The sequence below is a fragment of the Argopecten irradians genome, chromosome 15 (genome assembly GCF_041381155.1).
Source record: "Argopecten irradians isolate NY chromosome 15, Ai_NY, whole genome shotgun sequence".
NCBI lineage: Eukaryota > Metazoa > Mollusca > Bivalvia > Pectinida > Pectinidae > Argopecten > Argopecten irradians.
Genome location: NC_091148.1, coordinates 21,887,365 through 21,908,944, shown reverse-complemented (window position 1 = coordinate 21,908,944; position 21,580 = coordinate 21,887,365). Strand labels below are relative to the sequence as shown.

The 21,580-nt window shown below is 35.4% G+C and overlaps 1 protein-coding gene across 1 annotated transcript in view; it reads left to right on the top strand.

Moving 5' to 3' along the window:
- The first annotated feature begins 621 nt into the window (after window positions 1-621).
- LOC138308934 (two pore potassium channel protein sup-9-like) overlaps window positions 622-21,580 on the top strand; it is a 91,422-nt gene continuing 70,463 nt past the window's right edge. The window contains exon 1 of the mRNA XM_069249990.1: window positions 622-974. The gene's annotated coding sequence lies outside the window, so the exon portion shown is untranslated. The remainder of the gene's footprint in view (window positions 975-21,580) is intronic.

The following is a 21,580-nucleotide window of genomic DNA, read 5'->3' as shown; positions in this document are numbered from 1 at the left end:
TATCATATGACGCAAAATCTTACCGAAGCGTGAACTAGAATTAGTCTGATCCCACTCTGGGTTGTATTCATACGTCGTTGCGTTTACGCTAATTTGAACGCAACTCCCCTCCAGTTGTCTATAAAGGAGCATACGTAAATGCATTGAAATATTTCACATCAAAATATTCCAAATATCTATACAATATCTAACCCTTGCACTACCTACATATGCAATTTATATTTAAAATATAACCCATACAAATAACTCCCCGATATCTTTACAATATATAACCCTTGCACTACCTATATAAACATTTTTTCTTACAAATTTTTATTATCAATAGAAAATATTTCCCGGTATCTAACCTTTACCTACCTACAGAAACAATTTATATTTGAAATATAACCCATACAAATATTTCCCAAAATCCCAATTTCTCAACATCTAACCCATGCACTACCTATATAATATATGAAATTATAGATTTTACAATGGTAATAACCTTTGTGTCGTCTGCCCGCGTGCGAGATGATGGCGGGCCTTTCTGCGGTATTGATTTTCTGACGCGCAGTCGTAGCTTCTCTAGTCTGCTCCACTAGCTAGCAGCGACTCCGTAGTACAAACGGGGACATTCTTCTCTTACAGTGTACTAACGCCGGGAACCAGTTCCGGATAATTCGTCACGTCTAGTCCTTTGGTTTATTATATTTCTATGTGTTTTGTGTTTTTGTGTTTTTCCAGTGGATAAAACCCACTGAGTGTGATTCCGGAATACATATGGGAGGCGTATAAGTGTGGGTACACGGCTTGGAGTGTCATATATAACCATGTGTTACGTGTAAACACTCGTACGTACCGGATCAATATGAAAGGAATGAATTAAAAATGATTTTAAACAACACGGAAATCTTCATCTCGATCGACTTCACGGACCTGTCGTCCCAACATCCGGGCTTCCAATAGGATACGTTAGACCTACAGCTATCGTTCGTGTGAGTATTTGGCGATTTACTCTCTATTCGGTGTCGTAATACAAAGATGTGTACACGTGTGAAGTGGTCCCCCCGTTTGGTGATATTACGCGTGTGAAATATAGTGCTTGTGTTTACTGTCATTGATATGTTGATGCACGGGCTGTACACGAGCTTGGGTTTATATGTGCACTTAAAACCCTAGACAAAGTGCTCGAGATGTCACATATATATCTCAGACGGCACGCGACTTGTGTGTATAGTATATCCAGTTTCCGACTCCTGGCACTGATGTGCCGTATGTTTCTTCACTTACATAAACACATCGATAACAAACCTATTCATATTATGTAGAATGATATTTGTTTCCATCTTAATTTCTCAGAGCAAACTATATCCAAATGCACCATATCAAAATGCTCCATTCACACGCAAATTAAATATGAGATCGAAGCAATCTTGCTCTTGCCATTCAGAATGCACGTATACATGTTTACTGTACTATACAAACGCATGGATCAGTCATTTTCGCTGAAAAATACACATGGTTCATTTACAATTCTTAAGGCAATATTAACAACGAAATTTTCTCAAGCTAGGGGCCATTTTGTTTTGAATTTTAGATGTAATTGTCTATGGGGCATTGTCGATATACCAGGGGTTACTATCACTGTGGTTATAGTAACCACTTGATATCAAGAATGTCAGTTTAACCCCTACTACGGTTCCTACATAACACGTGAACTAACATTTATATAATACTTATACACACTATAACGTCACGTGTTTAATAAGGCTACTAAATGTGTTTAATGCTTTATTTGTGTGAATCTCGTATTGACGTATGTTCAGACATGGTTCGGTGAATTTATTTTACACGTGGAGCAACAATCAACAAGAGTTTCCTACAAGAGTTCTTGGCGGTTTGACAGAATCGGTCTGATGAGTCTGTCCTTTTATCATATATACAGGTTTTATGTTAGTACAAGTTTCTGTATACAGAGGTTAACTATATTTGGGACACGTGTTGTCTTGGAATGAAGCTCGTACCCTTTATAGACAGGTTTCGTTTCTGATTCGAAGCCCACCATGTCCTTTATAGACAGTTTTTCTGTTGAGACATATTTGTTACACTTTGTTGTCTTGGTATGAATGCTGTGGCCTTTATAGACAGGTTTTCTGTTGAGACAGGTTTCGGTTTATAGAGGTTAATCATTCGGTACTTTGTACGGTTTGAAAGCCCTCCGTGTCTTTTGTAGACATGCTTTCTGTTAAGACAGGTTTCTGTATACAGAGGTTAATTATTACTAATTAGATTCGCTGTATTGTTTTGGTTTGAAGTTCATGTCTTTTACAGACAGGTTTGATGCTGATAAAAGTTTCTACAGAGGTTAAATATTAACTACAATGTTCTGTCTTGTTATGATACCCATATCCTATATAGACAGGTTTTCTGTTGAGACAAGTTTCGGTATACAGAGGTTAATTATTTGGTACACTGTATTGTTTTGGTCTGAAGTTCATGTCCTTTATCTATACAGTTTCCCCTAGACTTAGTTTTCTATGTGTTAGTTTATCGTATGGAGTAGATATTATATCCTTTTTAAGGAAGTTATTTTTTATTCACAGAATGAGTTGTTAATTTGATCTGCACATTAACCAAACTAAATTATCTTTAATCCAAAGATACAAAAAATCCTGTAATTATTTCTATGAATGAAACAAGATAGCCATTTTTATATCAGTCCTGAATTCACTACATATAATATCATAAAAGGCGACTAATATTCGGGAAATATATTTTCTTTTCTTCGTAACTGAATTACTACTCACTTTGGCAAAGAGGTGAACGCTCTCCCCTGTAAGGTTCTGTGCTCTAGGTTCTGTCCCCTGACAAGGACACATCATAGTCTATAGAAATGGTAGTTTCTGATCATACTTAACGCCGAGGGAAAAAGTTTAAGGATTGGAATGACTGGTTTGGCTGTTGCTAGTATATCAAATACTCCGATTGAGTATACTTAAACTGTGTATTTTTAACTTTAAAAAACGTTGCTATCGATCAACTAAGTAAGATAGTTGCATTAGCTATTTGTTTTTAATTAATCACTTTGGGATCACATCCCCTAATTATTTTGAACAAATAACACATTTCATGAACAGTTAGCAGTTTTTGAAGTTGTATAGTAAGTAAGTTATGTAAATTCATACCATAGTTAAACACCACAATAGCATTACATATTAAGCGTATTTTGCACTCTGGAGAGTTGTAAAAATTGTGAAATATGGTGTCATGAATCTATATTATGCAACCTACATCAATGAATTATGACGTAATATAGATAATTCGAAACATCTTATATAGTGATGGTATATGGGCTATATGTGTTATTATTATCTACTATAAAAACAAAATATGAGATATTTAGTATTATTTGTGTTGCTTTCTCCTCTAGAGTCAAGGTTGTCTATAAAGACCGTCCAGGGGACTCGGAAACAGTGGTCTCTATATTGGTAATTTTAGCTCCTGATAAGCGTTCAGCATAAAGTGAGTGGGACGACTGGTTCGTCTGTTGCCAGTATAATGTGACCGGTGTGGTATGCCGTGCAGTGTGTCTGGCGGTATATTTCAGTGAGGTCGCACTGTACAACGTCAACGGACAATACTTTTGATTTTTGCAAAGTGACACAACACGACCATACCGCAGCCTCCCAAAATATACAGACATTCATACAAACACACTGCATAAAAGGGAGGCCGTCCTTAAATGACCCTAGCTGTAAACCAACGAACCAACTAACTGTCACTCAGTGTTGTATACACATTTCAAATTTGGGTATACATGACGATTTGGGACCACTAAGAAAGTGCTCTTATAGAGCCGGTGGTGTTTACAACAACCAGTCAACGTACCGCAGTTGTTGTTAACTAGGAGAGAGGACGGTTGCTGATGTCACTCTAAAACCTATGAAATGACAGAGTACAATTGTATAGATCTATATGAATGTGCCTCCTGTTGCATAAGCATGTGAAATTAATATGCTGGTGTTTTATTAAATTAATAAGTTTCATACTCCATATTGATCATGACTTTACTTACATAAACTTATAGAATATCTTATAAAATAGTACATTCCTTGGTGTTGCGATACTGTTGGTTGTTAGAGTTATAGGCCCTTGGCTCTCAAATATATATGATTGTTGTAAGGGAACCGGGGATGCCCATGTCCAAATCTATGCTATGATACTTAAATGTCGAATGTCTGTTTACTGCATGCTAATGGACAAAGGAAACTCGGACACATTGAGGGACACCACATTAACATTCTGTCAGAGTATTGAATACATTTAGTATCTTCCTGCCTGCAGACCTGTGATTGAACTCTCTCCAGTTTTACTATGAGATAATCAAGGGTTTGATATAACGTCAGTGATAGTGACCCCTTGAGAATCGCGGACGATATTTCTGTTGTGTAAGAGCAAGCGAAAAACGTGTTAAACTAGATACATACATGTATTTTACAGAGTGGTCTAAAAATGTCGCGATTTTGAATAAAATCGAGGACATAAAATTCTTGTAGTTTGAAATGTTCGGAGTTTGTTTAACTTTCATTGTATACATAATTCAACCATTAGTATTTTCAGTATTTCGGTGATCTAATATTCGCGATCATAGCAATTTCCCGCGAAAACGCAAAAATATCATCCCCGCGAAAATTACCGGCCTAACAGTATTCCCTTTATTGTGGCTTTATTTGCATTATATGCACCCTTTTCAAACTTAACCAGAAGAAAATTGTATATAGCCCAACGTCTCGTGCCAAGTTATAATTAATCACGCACCTTGAAACCCTGGGTTCCTATCACTGATGACGCGGACGCCGAATATGAAACAGCTGTCTGGTGTCGAGTTTATTTACTATAAATTACTTTTTAATTTATTAAAAAAATCCAAATACGAATTTTTAAGTGCAGTGTTTAAATTTACATAACAAGGCATGCTGGTTTAATTCCTGTTTGGACGCCTGTATATTAAAGATATTTGTATCAGGCTTATAAACGACTCAGTAGCTTCATTGTCACGCAGAGGATTATTGTTATTTTATCCATACTTATTTCGTATTAAAGCATTAAAAGTGAAATGAACAATGTTATGGAGGTATTGGTATTCGGATGGGTCTGTAACTTCTCAACATTCCGCAGTCTCCGAAACCAAAACGCAGACTTTCACTCAAGCTGCAAATTCCATGCAGGGGGAGACCTTCCTTGTACAAATTTTGCAAATAATAGGACATTAAAGATGCTCCACCGGTGAAAAATGGTATTTCTTTACTATCAAAAACAGGCGCAGACGAATCAGTATTTTTCTTACGTTATTAAGGTTACTTACTTCACACCATTACCACTATTGAAAATTTTGAGTGTCCAATTTTCCGTCAAATTAAAAATATGAAAAATAATTAATTGCATCCCGAAAAAAAAAATCCGTAGCACTATATCCTATATGGAATGAAGTACTGATTGCTCATGCATCAAAGGCAAAATCAATTATTATTTGTGTTAATTAGGTATATATATACACGATTAAACAGCAATTATTGTTCAAATGATGAATATCATTTACGCTCTGTCGGCGTTTGAGCATCTTTAAGCTATATCAAACAACCAACCAGTCGACTCAGCACTATTTGTCGATGTGATTGTTCTACAGTGTTCAAAGAGGTTCGGCGGTTCTATGTGGCATGGTTCTCCGCTATGTACCCCTTAGCAAAGAGTTGGTTTTTGTTTCGATATTTCGTTGGCTTTTCCCTTCTTTGTCATACCTTTTGGTTGTTGCTTTTTTGCAGCTTCTCCATCGGTCGTTCACATTTTATTGTAAGTGATGGATCAGGTTGCTACACTCTTAAGCAGATCGTGACATTTGAGTTCCTTTGAAATATATCTTTAAGGATCAACGTGAAACGTCGGACCTGCTTAAATATCTAGTTGTACAGTATCAATAGATAATGGCAGACAGGTGTAAAACAAATTCTCATTTATCAATACGGCTCTGCGGAGTTGTCGCCCTTGACTGACACGAGCTGTCGAATTTCCCGCCTGCTTGTGCCGACACGACTTGGAGGTGTGCGATCCGTCACTCTCCTCTGGATAACTATATTTGGGGAGACCTAGTTCGTCAATTTTGACACCTGTGCGGACGGACTAAGGGTTGGTATATCAATTATAGAAATGTGGGCCGCTTGGAATTGAATAAAAAAGGGAGATCACTGTAGGCAATTTACGATGGTTTTAGTTCTAAATGTGAAATGAATAGCGTCTTATAAGGTACATATAAGCTTCTACACTTCTACACGGGTCAATATTTTAGCAATTTCAGGGAAAAAACCCCACAAACACAAAAAGAAGAAAAAACTGTTCTAAATGTTTGCTATGTGGCCTTCAGTTTCATCTTCTTCACAATATTTCACAATTAAATTTTTCGCGATCATAGCTATGACACGCGAAATCGCAAAAATATGAGCTCCGCAAAATCAACCGGCTATATGGTATATGGAAATTCAACGGTTCTTAACATAACTCGAAGCTTTGAGTATCGCAAAAACTATCTTCGATATTCCACAGATTACTATCACTGTCGTCATTCCAGGGATATTTCATACCACAACCTAAAACTGACGGCTATCTGTACGACCGCAGATAAGAAGGTACATTTGCAGCTTGACCATTTGATGTACATGAAAAGAATTAATAATGGTACATTGTGGTTGACTATGTGTCTTTCAAATTGGGCATCTCTTTGCCCCTGTAATCTTCAAATGAAATATCTCTGCAGGCCTGTTATTGTTCAGTACATTTCTCCTGAACTGCCTCCAGTTTTGTGATGATTTATTCCAGGGATGGGTATAACGGCAGTGATAGTAACCCCTGGAGTATCGAGTATGTGCGAAAGCCTGACCACACAAACATGCATGGTTTTATTTTCAATTACTAAAACAAGAATTACAAGTTATGTTTGAAACCGAAATAAAATCGATTTTTTTGCCAACATAGATATCATTTTGAAAAAAAAAGAATAGATGCATTTTACATATTTCATAGTGCAGTAGACCGATAGATATTTTCGATCATATTTGCTTAAAAACTACAACTCCGGATGGTGGAATGAAATATAGATTAAATCTAAAATGAATATGGAAATGCTTTTAATATAGATCACCTCGAAAATGTTCGGGGAAATCGAATGAAGACATCACAGTTAGTATCCCGGAGCGTCTCGGGAACTATCGATCGATTCTTGTTGAACTAAGTTAATAAACTATAGCTAGTATACATCATGTAATATGGCTGTGCTGACAAACCGCATACACCATAAACCTCAAAAAGTGTATAGATATAAAAATAGACCGTGTCTAGATATGCAACGATTAATGTTTACATTCGAGATTATTAAAGGTAAAGAAAATATTCAGATCACGTCCATGAAAGTACTCGGAACAAACATCATAATTGAGTGATACAAAATCTTATTTCTCTATAACCATTATTGATTCACATCATTCCGACGTTAGTGACTATCATCGCTTGATTTCTACGAGATACACATTTTCCGTAGTTTCGCGAAAAGGCTTAAACATGAATTCAAATATTTCGCGAATTGTTGTAAGTACGAATTCTTGATCGCGAATTTATATGTTTTGTGCATATGTTGAAAATAATACTGACGTGAAATATAATATACGCAAAAATAAAGTGATGTGCCGTCTTATATATTTGAAAAACGGGATTTTATACATTGTACTTATATCTAAGATTTAAATTGTAAACAAAAGTCCATTACAACTTCTTGGACCGAAACTGACATTTATTTAAATGATCGTAAAAGGCGACTAAATTTAGGATCTTATCTTTTCTCTTCTTTCTAACGTCTCCCTTAACACCAGCTCACTCATTTTTGGCGACATCTCCCGTGAGGTAGGCTCCGGGTTCTGTCCCCTCGCCGAGACACAACAAAGTATGTTCTGCTCCTGCTTAGCGCTCATGATCAGCATATAGAAACTGGGACGACTAGATCGCCATTTTTCAGTATTAATATTAATAGGACGTTTATTAATCACCTGTATGTTTAAGAGACTGCTGTGTCTCTTTTCAGACGTGTTTTTTCTTTTTCTCGCTAGATGTGATACTTCACTGATTTGTATGTATTTATTACCCACACATGATATTTCATGCTGTCACGATTATAACTAGCGATCCTAGCTGTGGGGTTAGATATCTTGTCATTGATAACGTGAGTGTAAATTTGGATTACATCTGTGAAAAGTGCATCTCGACATGCACTTTTATATTGTGTCAAATACACTACAGCACGTCTATCGACATTGCAGTCATGAATACATGTACCGAAGTTGATGGTTTGATTTGTCGTGTTTCTGGTTTCCTGAGCCTGACGTTTTCTTCATTTTGGAAATAAAAAAAGATGTTTTTTTAATAAACATGTAACAGATAATTAAATATTAAGTTACATTTTAATATATTTTGTTAAGATGTTGAACTATGAACAATTTAAACAAATCTTTATCCTTGTTGGTGTGGAAAGTGTAAGCATGTGTATTATTTGACTACACAAATAACTATATGCTAATGAGGTAGTGTTGTCGCCATGGTAACCACGTCGTCTGCCACAGTTGGTGACGCACATATGGGTGTTAGGAATGAAATGTTAGGGAAACAATTTGAATAGTTGAAGCATGTCAAGCAGAAATATACTACTGTTATCCGTCATGCTTCAGTGATATAGTACTATACAAAGTTCAAGTTTTCCACTATGCAAAGTGTCACAATGCGAACCTACTTCTAAAACACACGCACATCACAGGGTAAGAATTCCTCTATCACAAGGAGACACAACACGAATATATATACCACAGGTTCCCAAAACATTCATTCATACACACATGGCATAAGATGCTGGCATTGTATGACCTTAATTGTTAATACGACTTTTTGCCAAATAAACCGAATTTAAACAATTTCAGAGATTTATGTGAACTAAAAATTGTTTGGATGCAAGTCGAATCCTAATGCGCACACTAGATGCCGGCGTCCGCTCCTCATTACATTGATCAAATCTTGCACATTACAATAAAGTATGCTCTGAAATCATACCCAGTCGCCAGGAATGTGTGAAATACTCCACAATCAACGTGGGTCATAAAACTCTATAATTGAATCTCATTCAGTTCATTGGTTTTATTTGAGGAAACTAGAACATGGATTGGCGATTCATTATATAAATGTTTGTTTATAACTTGTGTGTTGAGATTTCGGTCGTAAAATTGTGTCATTGGTTTATTAGCTATAACCGTAAACGGTCGGCTAATCTTCTCCGTAATAATTGGCTTGTATACAACAAGCTTGGCGATACCGCTTACGCTGATTGCCACACAAATTGCAGCGTTACTTTTAAGGTGTCTCGTTTCAGAGTTGATTGGCCATTTTCTTTTTACACCGTTATTTATTGTATACCCGCAATAAAATCAATTATTTTCTAGGTCACACTAACGCTTGTATTCTGTAGCTGGGTCACCGTAACGCTTGTATTATGTAAGTGGGTCATAGTAACACTATTTTTGTCAGTAATAATGGTTTTTATTGGTTAACCTGAGTATTTACTACGTCTTTACGACTTCTATTTAACAGAAGACCAATCAATTATCTTCACCTCTTTTTCTGTCAATGATATAGTTGACCCTCATTATCACAGACATCATTGGAAGCCATAACAGAAAGATGCTCCACCGCCGACAGAGCATAAATGATATTTATCATTTGAACAATAATCGGTGTTTAATCGTGTTTATATATGTCTAATTAACACAAAAAATATTTTTAGATAATTTATTTTGCCTTTGTTGCATGCGCAATTAGTACTTCATTCTATATAGAATATATAGTGCCAGGAATTTTTTCGGGATGCAATTAATTATTTTTTCATATTTTTAACTACGAAGTAAAATTAGAAGCTCAAACTTTTCAATGGTGGTAATGGTGTAAAGTAAGTAACTTTTGTAACTGAAGAAAAATACCAAATCGTCTGCTCCTGTTTTTGATAGTGAAAAAATACCATTTGTCAGCGGTGGAGCATCTTTAACTCTCTAAAAGACAAGCCAATCTTCGAGTACAGTAGTTCCAAATATTCCTAGTATATTGTGATATCGATCGTTGTTCACTTAAATTAAAATAAATTTACAGTTTAGTACAAGACCAATCTTCTGTTTCAATGTCGTTCACTCTTCTTCCATAATCCTGTGGTTACTGTTGTTATACTCACTCCTGGACGATCCCAAAATAAAATTGAAGGCAACATAAGACACAGATATTTTTAGCTGAATTTGAAATCTTCGCGGGCCTGTGATAAGTAAGATTTTGTCTCCTGAACTGCCTTCAGTTTTACTATGAGATAGTTCAGGGGTGGATAAGAAGTCAGTTATAGGATGTCTCTCGCTAGGATTATTAATTCGTTGAAGTTTTATACAATGGTTGCAGCAAGTATTATATTTTGTAATATACATGTATTTGTTTGACATTTTTATAAAAGAATATTTATTTCTTAAAACCCATTTAAATTTACTATAATACTAAATCATCCGGTACAACACACTCTATAATGACCGCACTTAATTTTCATATTTACTAAAACTTCAAGATAGCATCGCAAAATTAAAACCAAAATTAGGCTTTGGAGGTTTTGATTGATTATCTTAAACTCCGCGTCAATTAAAGACATGTAAGATTAAAATTGTGGAGTAAAGCCGGGTAAAGCCTCTGACCAGCGGTCAGTGCCTGGCAGCTGTACCATATCGGATTCGAACTCGAGACATAGAGATGGAGTGCTGGTCATAATATCCATGTACTGAAATAGGTTCATTATCGACTTTTATCGTCTAGTACATCTAAACACCATCTTATGTTTTAAATGCCGTGACGCACTTTATGAATCAGTCACCGGTATTAGCCACCTATTTATCCAGAATAGTCATAGCGGATTTTCATAATTAATGATTTGCCAATTAATATTAATGAGGGTAAACATACAGGCAAAACTCATATCCACCTGCACGAGGCGTATCTATTTAAAGGCATAGTCTAAGAATAGTTGATGCCTCACTACTTTACTAGCATTTATAGGGCAATTAAAATGATATTCATCAATTAATGATCCGAAAATTCTATTACAATAATTTTGAAAATAAAATCAAATGAGAGCACCACCCCGCTTTTAGTCTTTTAGTTATACTGCATAACAGTTAACATTTTTGTATTTTTTCATATTTCGTTACATTCATGTTTTCCAAAAAAATAACCTGAATTCTAAACACTTTAAAATTCACTAATGCAAATTTACAAAACGAACATACTGCACACTAAGATTCATTGACTTTTTACTAGCATTTTATACGACAATTAAAAAAACCACATTAATGAAAGCAAACTTCTGTTACAATAACGTCGAAAATAAAATCAAATGAAGAACCCATCCTCGACTTTTGTCCGTTACACTGTATTATGGTTAAATTTATTAGTTTTATTTTGGCTACATTAAGTTATTTTCTCACTAAAATCTTCGAATTTCAAATTTTTGAAAATCATTCTTAAAAAGTCATAAAACAAACATACTACAGTCCCCCAAAACACGTATGCACTTCACAAAATGCAACATATTGCGTTCTTGGGATCTACCGTTCTTAAATAACTCTGGCATTTACAGATTCACCCGGCCAAAGCTTTGAAATTCATCATCAGAGATCGTTGACGCTAGCAAAAAATAAATAAATAAATAAACCCATGCTTTATAAATACATAAAAAGTACAAGTCAGTGTGTTTTAGATCTATTTTCGTTTGAATCGATTATAGATATAGCCATCTGCATCTTGGAAAAGTTTAGGAAAAACATACAAGCTAAAGTGTTTTGGGGATAAAGTAAATTTTTAAATGTACTGTACCTTATATATTGCGTTAGTTTTCCTTTGTTGTAAAACCGTTTGAGCATACACAACTCATTTTTTTTCCAATTTCATACAAAATCAGAAGTTCATATCTTGTTTATACTTACATATTGATATAAACAAACTCGTCTTTGTGGAACAATGCACATTTCAAGGCAACATAGACCTTTGTGCAGACCAGTTATATGACCCCAGTCTCCTTTCTGCTTTTCCGATTGATACGTTCTTACGTCTTTTGATTGTCTAGTTGATTTGATTAACGTCCTTTCCCAGCCCAATCCATTTATAGACAGTCTCTCATGTGTATCCAGTGTGTTGCGTATGTGATGTACGTCGTGTTTTGGGATATTGCGGCAGATCGCATTATATGGTGACGCTTTATAATGTAAATTTGAGGTCTTACACCTTTCATACAATTTGGATATTGTTGTGATGCATAATGATTTTAAACATAATTTTAAATGTGTATCCTGGGGCCAAGTAGCCGAGCGGTTAAAGTGTCCCCCACATGTTATCACAAGCACTCCACCTCTAGGTCACAAGTTTGAATCCCGTGTGGGGTAGTTTCCAGTACTGACCGCTGGTCGGTGGTTTTCCTCTAGATAGTCTAATATTCCTCCATCTCCAAATTAAAGTAAAAGTAAATACTTCAATATACCGTATAACCAGGTATATTCGCGGTGTAGATATTTTCTCGGTTTTGCAAAAAATCAAAATGGTCGCGAAGCAATTATTCGCAAAAAATATTGAAAATGCATAAAATCACAAAAATTGACAACCGCCAAACTTATAACTCTCATTTTAGTTTAAATCGCAAAAAAAACTGAACAAACGGTACAATTTCATTGAGTCAATAATTAGGTCGTTGTGGCTCTATGTTGTATAGTACATCTACTCCCTTATATGATGTGACACACTGCATGAATCAGACTCCTTTATTAGCCTTCCACTTATCCGGAATAGGCATCACGTTTTTTTTTGTATAATTAATGACTTGCTTATTAATTTTAACGGGAAAAGCATACAGGAACACTTCGAAAGCATCTGAATGAAAGGTCTATATTTAATACTATAGCCTAGATTGATTTCTGACATTAGTTGTTATTGAAAAAATCACAAAAACAAACAAAAACACATCGTGATTTAAATCAAACACTTAATCGCAAATTTAGGTATTCACGAATAGTTTGAAGGAGAAAAAAAAGCGAAATATTTTATGGACCAAATGTGAAAATATAGCAATGTAAAGAAGCTATTAACCGCTCATGTTTAATCTCTATTTTGTATACCTGGCTGAATTCTGAGATATCATTTACGTTTGGCTGGAGGTTCCTATTTGATGTTTTCTATTTGATGTTTCTGCTTGTTAGACATGACGCAAATAAGAGTATCAAGTAGAAGATTCATATAACGGAACTGGTGTAATATACAATATAACATCTTTATCCACAAATTAACCATATTTTTGATGCTACAAATTGATAGTTTTATTACAATATAGCGTTTGTACCGTTATTGTAATAAATGATAATATGAAGAATATGAAGTAAAAGAGTAATGTAAATAAATTTGTGCATATAGAATATAACAATATCCACGAATTAACTGTATTTTTTATATGGTAAAAACTTGACAGGTTTATTGAAAATTAACTTCTTTATCGCTGTATGCATGCATCAAATAAGACTGTACACTGAAGTCGGTTAAACAAAGTCTAGTTATAAAGCAGACATGTAGGTAGTTAACCAGTAACTGACTAACTAAATCAAATAATAAGTAATACAGATATAAATGTATAGATTGGTATATGATATAATTGTTAAACTTTTTATTATGTCAATCTATCAACGCCAGCCTATAAGGTGTGTCTGTCGCAAAGAATTGATATATTGCATCGCTTTCAACATTTGCCAAGGACTGCACACCTATGGTCTTTATACTAACATTACAGTTCCTCATTTAGGCCAAAAACAATATGTCTGTTTAGGGTTACATTGGCAAAAAAAATAGGGTCGGTAGGTCGGGAGGATTTTTTAAGTGTCTTTCACTCTAAAATAATGGCCGGAACCGGAGTCAGAGATCGAAATCCCGACTTTTATTTTTTTTTTCGTAGAAAAGTAGGGAAAAAATAGGGTCGATCGGGTAACTCTAAACAGACATATTATTTTTTGGCCTTATTATCGATGTTCATATAGTTGTTATGATTACAGTATAATATGCTTTAAAGGAAACTCTAAGGACCAATAACATAAGTATGTTATAACCATGTACATGTAGATCGTTACGACATATTACATAAAACACAGCACTCAGAAACATGAAATAACAGCTTACTTCTGGTCTTTTATTGCGATATTGAACATTATGGGACATTTTTTTTCCCAACGAAACTAGATTCCATAAAAACAAGTTTGCAGTAAGTGTTGCAAGCAACACACGTCCCCTGCCGTCATTTACATTTTCTAATCTATGGCAAGTTATTATTGCTTAGTTATCATTGTATGAAGTTTGAACAAATACTGTTGATGTGTTCTCAAGTTATCGTCCGAATATCAAAATTTGTGAAACAATATATTTTCAGTAAAAGATAACTTTACAGTTGACCTTTTGACCCAAATTCGACCTCATGCTGTATGTTCTCATACGCTACCATTGTATGAAGTTTGATCAAATATCATCAATTTATTCTGAAGTCATCGTCTGGAAACATCATTCAGACAGATGGACAGACAGACGGGAACAAACATACAGTCCTCTCTGGTTTCACCGGCAAGGGACTTATAATGAAAAGTAGTGATAGACTAAGTATTACCAATGCAAAGGGAGAGTTTGTAGATATTTTGTAGGAACATTGACGGAAAATGTAAATCTTTACGTAATAAGTATGATAATGCGTCTTCATTTTGGACATGCTTCACTGTCAAAAGTTCATTACCTAAAGCATACACATTTTTTCATTTGCAATGATATGCTTTAGAGCCCATGGGATCGCGAGAGGTGAATATCATGACAGGTAATGACGAGTGTTATGATGACAGCCAATTCCTTTGCAGTTGAGGAAACAATATCAATCCATCATTTTATCAAGATGTTACATTATGTAGGATGTTTTTGAGGCGAATCATACTTTGTCAAAACAGTCAAAATATTATTTAGTGATATGGAATATCCTGGCACAGGTTTATGTGTTTGATTGAATTAACGTCCTATTAACAAGCAGGGGTCATGTAAGGACGGCCTCCCATGTATGATGTTTGCAGTGTTTATGAAGTGCGGATGTGTTTTAGGGAGACTGCGGTATACTCGTGTTGTGTCTTCTTGTATAGTAAAACTGTTGTTCTTTCTAGTGCTATATAACCACCGACTAAATGAACACTGTGAAAGCTACTCCAGACAATTACAACCATCAACCCTTGTGAAACACAATTATAACAAAAGTCTACCATATTTCGAACATATATGAACCTAGACACGGAATTGAAATTGCTACATCATAGTCATCACTTTGTTATAAGCCTGTTGCTGTATATAGCTAGGACAACTGTATTAAACATCACTAATTCATAATGTTGTATGCATGTTTATAGACACGTGTATAACATTGAACCATTAATCTTAAAAATACTATATAATCAGTGCGGGCATGTTAAAGGCTGACATTGATGTTAGACCGATGGTATTATAGCCATGTTTAAATGGTTCGTACAATTGTTGTTTTGTCGAATCACTTTGAAACCCAGATTAACGAACCCAATAAGCCCCCCCCCCCCCCCCGCACTTTTCGACATCATTGTTTACTCCCCCTTCCCCTCCACTTTTCCACATAATTATTTATGAATATTTCGCTGCAGAAATTTGCCTGAAACATCTTGCAATAATAACATGTTCGATTTGAGGTATCCGTTCATTGCGTGAACGGATACAGCTAATATCATATATGAATATTGGTAGAAATTAATAGCCCCGCAGAGAAATCATCTACGGCCCTTAATGTTACCCATAATTCATAGCTGTTCGTAAATCCGTGGGGACAATCCGAAGACCATTGAATGTCATCTGTGTAGTACACAACATGTCACGTGAGTTGTCACGTGTGTAATTATAAGTCGCTACATGACTGACATTTGTGACATTAACGTTATCCGTCAGATCTCAAATGAATTACATTTCAAAATATCGAAATTGCATATCTTTGTAAAGTTTTAGATGACATTTCCCTTCATTATCAAAATTGTTTTTCGATGTGAAACTGTTATTAAGATTCTACGAAAATGTGGTGTCAAATTGATAAGGATGTCCATAATATCTATCTACATATTTTAGGCCAGTGCGAAATGCATGAACATGTTTTCGTACATTCCCGGTATTGTTATTTGTCTGATGAAGGTGACATTATATAAACCGCATAAGTCATCATGACCTCACATATGAAATATTCACTGATAATGCAACGATATCATTACCTAAAGTATATTTCTTTGTGTAATTCACTAATATATCGTATCAGTATAATTATTCCACAAGGTGGCGCTACTGATATGACGTCAATATGCTGTCTTTCGGTCACAGATGTAACGGCCTTAAATGTACTATATTTTGTCCACCTGCTAAAATCAACTGTTACTGAGTACTCAGCGGAGGTAACAACAGGCCATGAACAGATGTTTATTAATCCAATTGACCCTTGACCCTATGTCGCAATTACGACGGTCTAGGATATGCGTACTGAATCAGTTTGGATTTCCCTTGCTTATTATTGTTGTAATCAAAATTGTTCCTGACAAACCTGCCCCTAAAACTCACTCAACAGAAAGTAAAAAAAACTGGTCGTAATAGTCATGGGGTCGTGATATACAGATCAAATGTTATTTAAAGTCATTATATGGGAAAAGTGGTCTTATATAGCAGGTGGTCTATATACAGAGGCGGACGTTAATATAGGTTTGTCAGTAGATTTGTTTGTTTGTTTGATAAATTAACGTCCTATTAACACCCATGTTCATTTAAAGACGGTCGTCCATGAATGCGATGTGGATCTTATGTGAAGTACATTGTACATGTTTTGGGAGACTGCGGTATGTTTGTGTTGTGTCTCCTTGTATAGTGGAACTCTTGCCCTTTGATAGTGCGGTATCACTGAAGCATGCTGCCGAAGACACCAAGTTATTGTTCTAATATCAATTGTTGTGGTTCAACACATAGTCCTTGAAGTAATGTGCACTTTATACCATGGTCAAATTGTGCTAAGATTGATTATTTAGGTTCCTGAATAGGCGGTCTTATGAAGAGGTGTTCTTAATGGAGGGGTGGTCGCTAAAACAAGTTGACTGGATGTTATAGTTGCTAAATCAATTGTCTGTCCTGTTGAACGTTTGGGCTGGTCTATATTGTGCCGTTGGGGGGGCGGGGGGAGGTTGGGGGCGCGTTGGGCTGATCCATATCGGATAGTGAAGCCATATAAGACGCATGTGAACACGAAGAGATGAAATCAGTATGGTATGTATTCCACAAGGTGACGCTAGAGACATTGTCTTTTTATCCAGTCCATTAATAATATATATAGATGTCTGAAAGATGCGAGATTGATCAGATATTGACGCTACGTGACCTTACCACGTGACCTTACCACGTGACCACCATACCTTATCACTTCGGCTGATGGCGCTTCGGGTCATCGTCCTAGGAGAGCACAGTTTAACACTTTTGATTTTACTCGATTTTAACGTATCCGGATATTTCTGCATTTCATAATATATAGTTTATGTATGTATATATTACATAAGTATATATTGAGAATTATAACAGTATTTTATGATGCTACATGAACTTATCATTATAGAAATAACATCATTTCAAAGAAACGCCACATACTGTATATGTGGTTATTTATACGAGTATGTATTTTCGCGATTTGAACTTGAAACGCGAAAACAAATTTTAAGCGGTATAAAAAATTTTCGCGACATGCCTAAAAGTATAAATATATATATATATAACTCAACCATTTTCCAATATTTCGCGGATCTGATATTTTTCGACGACATAGATGGACTCCGAATCGCGAAACTATAGTCTCGACGATAATTCTGTAATATGGAAATACTGAACAGTACACTGTTCAGTAAAAGTGTAATGTGACACCGCCTTTGTATCGCCTAGTGCATAAGTTCCCTTACTGCGCGTTAAAATAACAAGATATGCCACATCGCATAATTCACATTAAATATGTATGGATACAAAATCGCGACGTGAATCAAGCAGCCGTGGTAGAATTATGCACAACAGCTACCCTCAGACTTGTTATATTAGGTGGGTACATCCTGAACGCATCGGGTATTATCGCATCTTTTCCCCGAGGAGTTTCGGATGAGTGTAGGCAGTGTTGGGTAGCTTATATTTTATTTACTATCTTATTGTTAGGTGGGACTGTTAACCGATTTGTGTGCATCATTTCCTTATTGATATTCATAAGGTAATACTGCACACTTGGATATTCACGATAGACAAATGAATATTCATAGACGAGCTGTGTTTAACATAATGCGCACGCGTTGCGTTATAAATGCTGCAGATGGTTTTTATTTTAGTGACTTTACGAGTTATAATATCAGAGTAAATAAAATAAAAAATCGTTAAGATTGTACTAATAAATATGTTAACTACTGATATGGATAAGTGAACAATTATATAAGTACAGTGTATAACTATTTATAGATGCTCCATCAACGACAGATTATAGACGATGCTCATCATTTGAACAATAATTGGTGTTTAATCATATTTATATATATATATGTCTACTTAAAACAAAAAATAATATGAAATAATTGATTTTGCTTTTGGTGTTTGTCCGATCAGTACTTCATTTCAATAGGACATAGTGCAACAGAATGTTTTTGGGACGCAATCAATAATTTTCAGTATTTTTACCTTGAAGTAAGATTAGGAGCTTAAACTTTTTAATGGTGGTAATGGTGTAAAACAAGTCATTTGTAATTGAAGAAAACTACAATCTGTATTTTATTGAGAAAAAATACTATTTGTCAGCGGTGGAGCATCTTGAATGTGCAATATATTTTTTTTCTAACATGTTTTGTGGTCTATGACGTATGATGTTATTTTATGATCATGTTTTTGTGGAACTCTTGCGAACAATTGAAGACTTGTAGTTAGGGTGATGAGTCAGGTATTTCTCGCTACAGATTTATTATAAGTATGTCTCAAGATTGATATATCATCAAGTTTTGTGTTCAGATAGATGTAGCCGTGGTGCAGAACCATTACATTAATTTTTACTTTCGATGAGATAAGAAAATGGAAATTTTGTTTATGTACTTTAATAGCTGTTATTTTCAAAACTAAATAAAAATATCAAATAAAGATCTTAGTCAATGCTAAAAACGATAAATGCGGAACAATAATTTTTTTTAAACTGATAAAATATAAAATATTACCTTCCGGAGTGCAAATTACTGGAAATTACCACAGAGAAAATTGTAAAAAAAATCTTCTCATTTCAAGTAGAGGAGTACTACTGTTTAATTAATTTATATATATATTTATAGAATCATATAAAGTTTCACTTAGACGAAATAAATCAGTAATTGAATGCTGATTCAGCCGAGTCTGCTTTCTATCAGCCGAAGTTTGTACCTTAAAATCTGACCTTGTACTTAATTAGGACGTAAAAGAGACCGGAAATTAGGCTGTAACCGACAGATACTATTAATAGACCTAGTAACCACCGCCTAGTTCTAACCCAAGCTTGATTTCCACTTTGGTTTTAAAAATAGACTCGGTGGGAGAAACGCGATGTTTCACAGAGTAAGTGAACATCAACTTATAATGTGACATAAAAATGCTTTGTCAACTTAATGCATATTATTGTTATCTCAGAAGAAAAAAATACCAAAAAAGAAGGAATAACTTATTCTATAAACCGTTTTGTAATTTCGTATCAATATCAAAGTGTAAAAGTACAAGTTTTAATTTTAGTGCAATTTGAAAGTAGGATTGATTTAGAAGGATTTGGAAATGATCATATCAATGATCACCGAGACAAAACAATTAGTTCAATTTAAGTATAACGCCAATGCTCTGACAAAAACAAAAACAACCGAAAAAAAATAAAAAAAAATAACAACAATACAAAAGCGCTATAAATCCAGTATGGTATTGTATGTATATGCAAATTTACAATGTTATGAAAACAGTGTTTAGGAGTATTTTTTCCAGAGTTCATGTTACTTTCGACCCATTTAAGCTAACCATACATCAACAGTATATGGGCGTATCTCGTCTTCCCTATTAATCTGTCCGGTCCTATTAATCCCCTACTCGTCGTTACATCGAAGCCTTTTATATCCTCTCTCCGCTTCTAACTCTACCATTCATATACCACGGACACATATTCAACACGTTTGACTTTCATATCCTTTCTTACTTCTAACTCTACCATTCATATACCACGGACACATATTCAACACGTTTGACTTTCATATCCTTTCTTACTTCTAACTCTACCATTCATATACCACGGACACATATTCAACACGTTTGACTTTCATATCCTTTCTTACTTCTAACTCTACCATTCATATACCACGGACACATATTCAACACGTTTCACGACTTGAATACTATATCTATTTGACTTTCATATCCTTTCTTACTTCTAACTCTCACATTCATATACCACGGACACACATTCAACACGTTTCACGACTTGAATACTATATCTATTTGACTTTCATATCCTTTCTTACTTCTAACTCTCACATTCATATACCACGGACACATATTCAACACGTTTCACGACTTGAATACTATATCTATTTGACTTTCATATCCTTTCTTACTTCTAACTCTCACATTCATATACATTCAGTACTTTTCACAACTTTAATACTATATCTATTTGACTTTCATATCCTCTTTCTTTTCGAACTCTACCGTTCATATACTACGGACACACATTCAACACTTTTCACGACTTTGATACTACAATGTATATCTATTTGAATTATGTCTGCGCTATTAATTATAGTATAGTTCTTTTTGCAAGGGTGAAGAGTTTGCTGTATTTTTTTAATTTTAAGATCACCTGGTCCGAAGGACCAAGGTGAGCTTATGCCATACCGTGGCGTCCGGCGTCCGTCGTCCGTCGTCCGTCGTCCGTCGTCCGTCGTCCGTCGTCCGTCCGTCCGTCCGTCCGTCAACAATCGACTTCTTCTCCATAACCGCTGGTCGGATTTCAACAAAATTTGGCTGGTAGCATCCTTATGGGCTACTAACTGAAAATTGTACAAATGATGGGGCTGACCCCCCAGGGGCCTGAGGGGCGGGGCCAAAAGGGGTCAATTTGGCTATTTCCATATAAACGACTTCTTCTCTGAAACCAAGCATGGGATAGCACCCATAATGCAATGGTAGCATCCTTATAGGGTGGGGATTCAAAATTGTACAAATGATGGGGCTGACCCCCCGGGGGCCTGAGGGGCGGGGTCAAATGGGGTCCATTTGGCTATTTCCATATAAACGACTTCTTCTCTGAAACCAAGCATGGGATAGCACCCATAATGCAATGGTAGCATCCTTATAGGGTGGGGATTCAAAATTG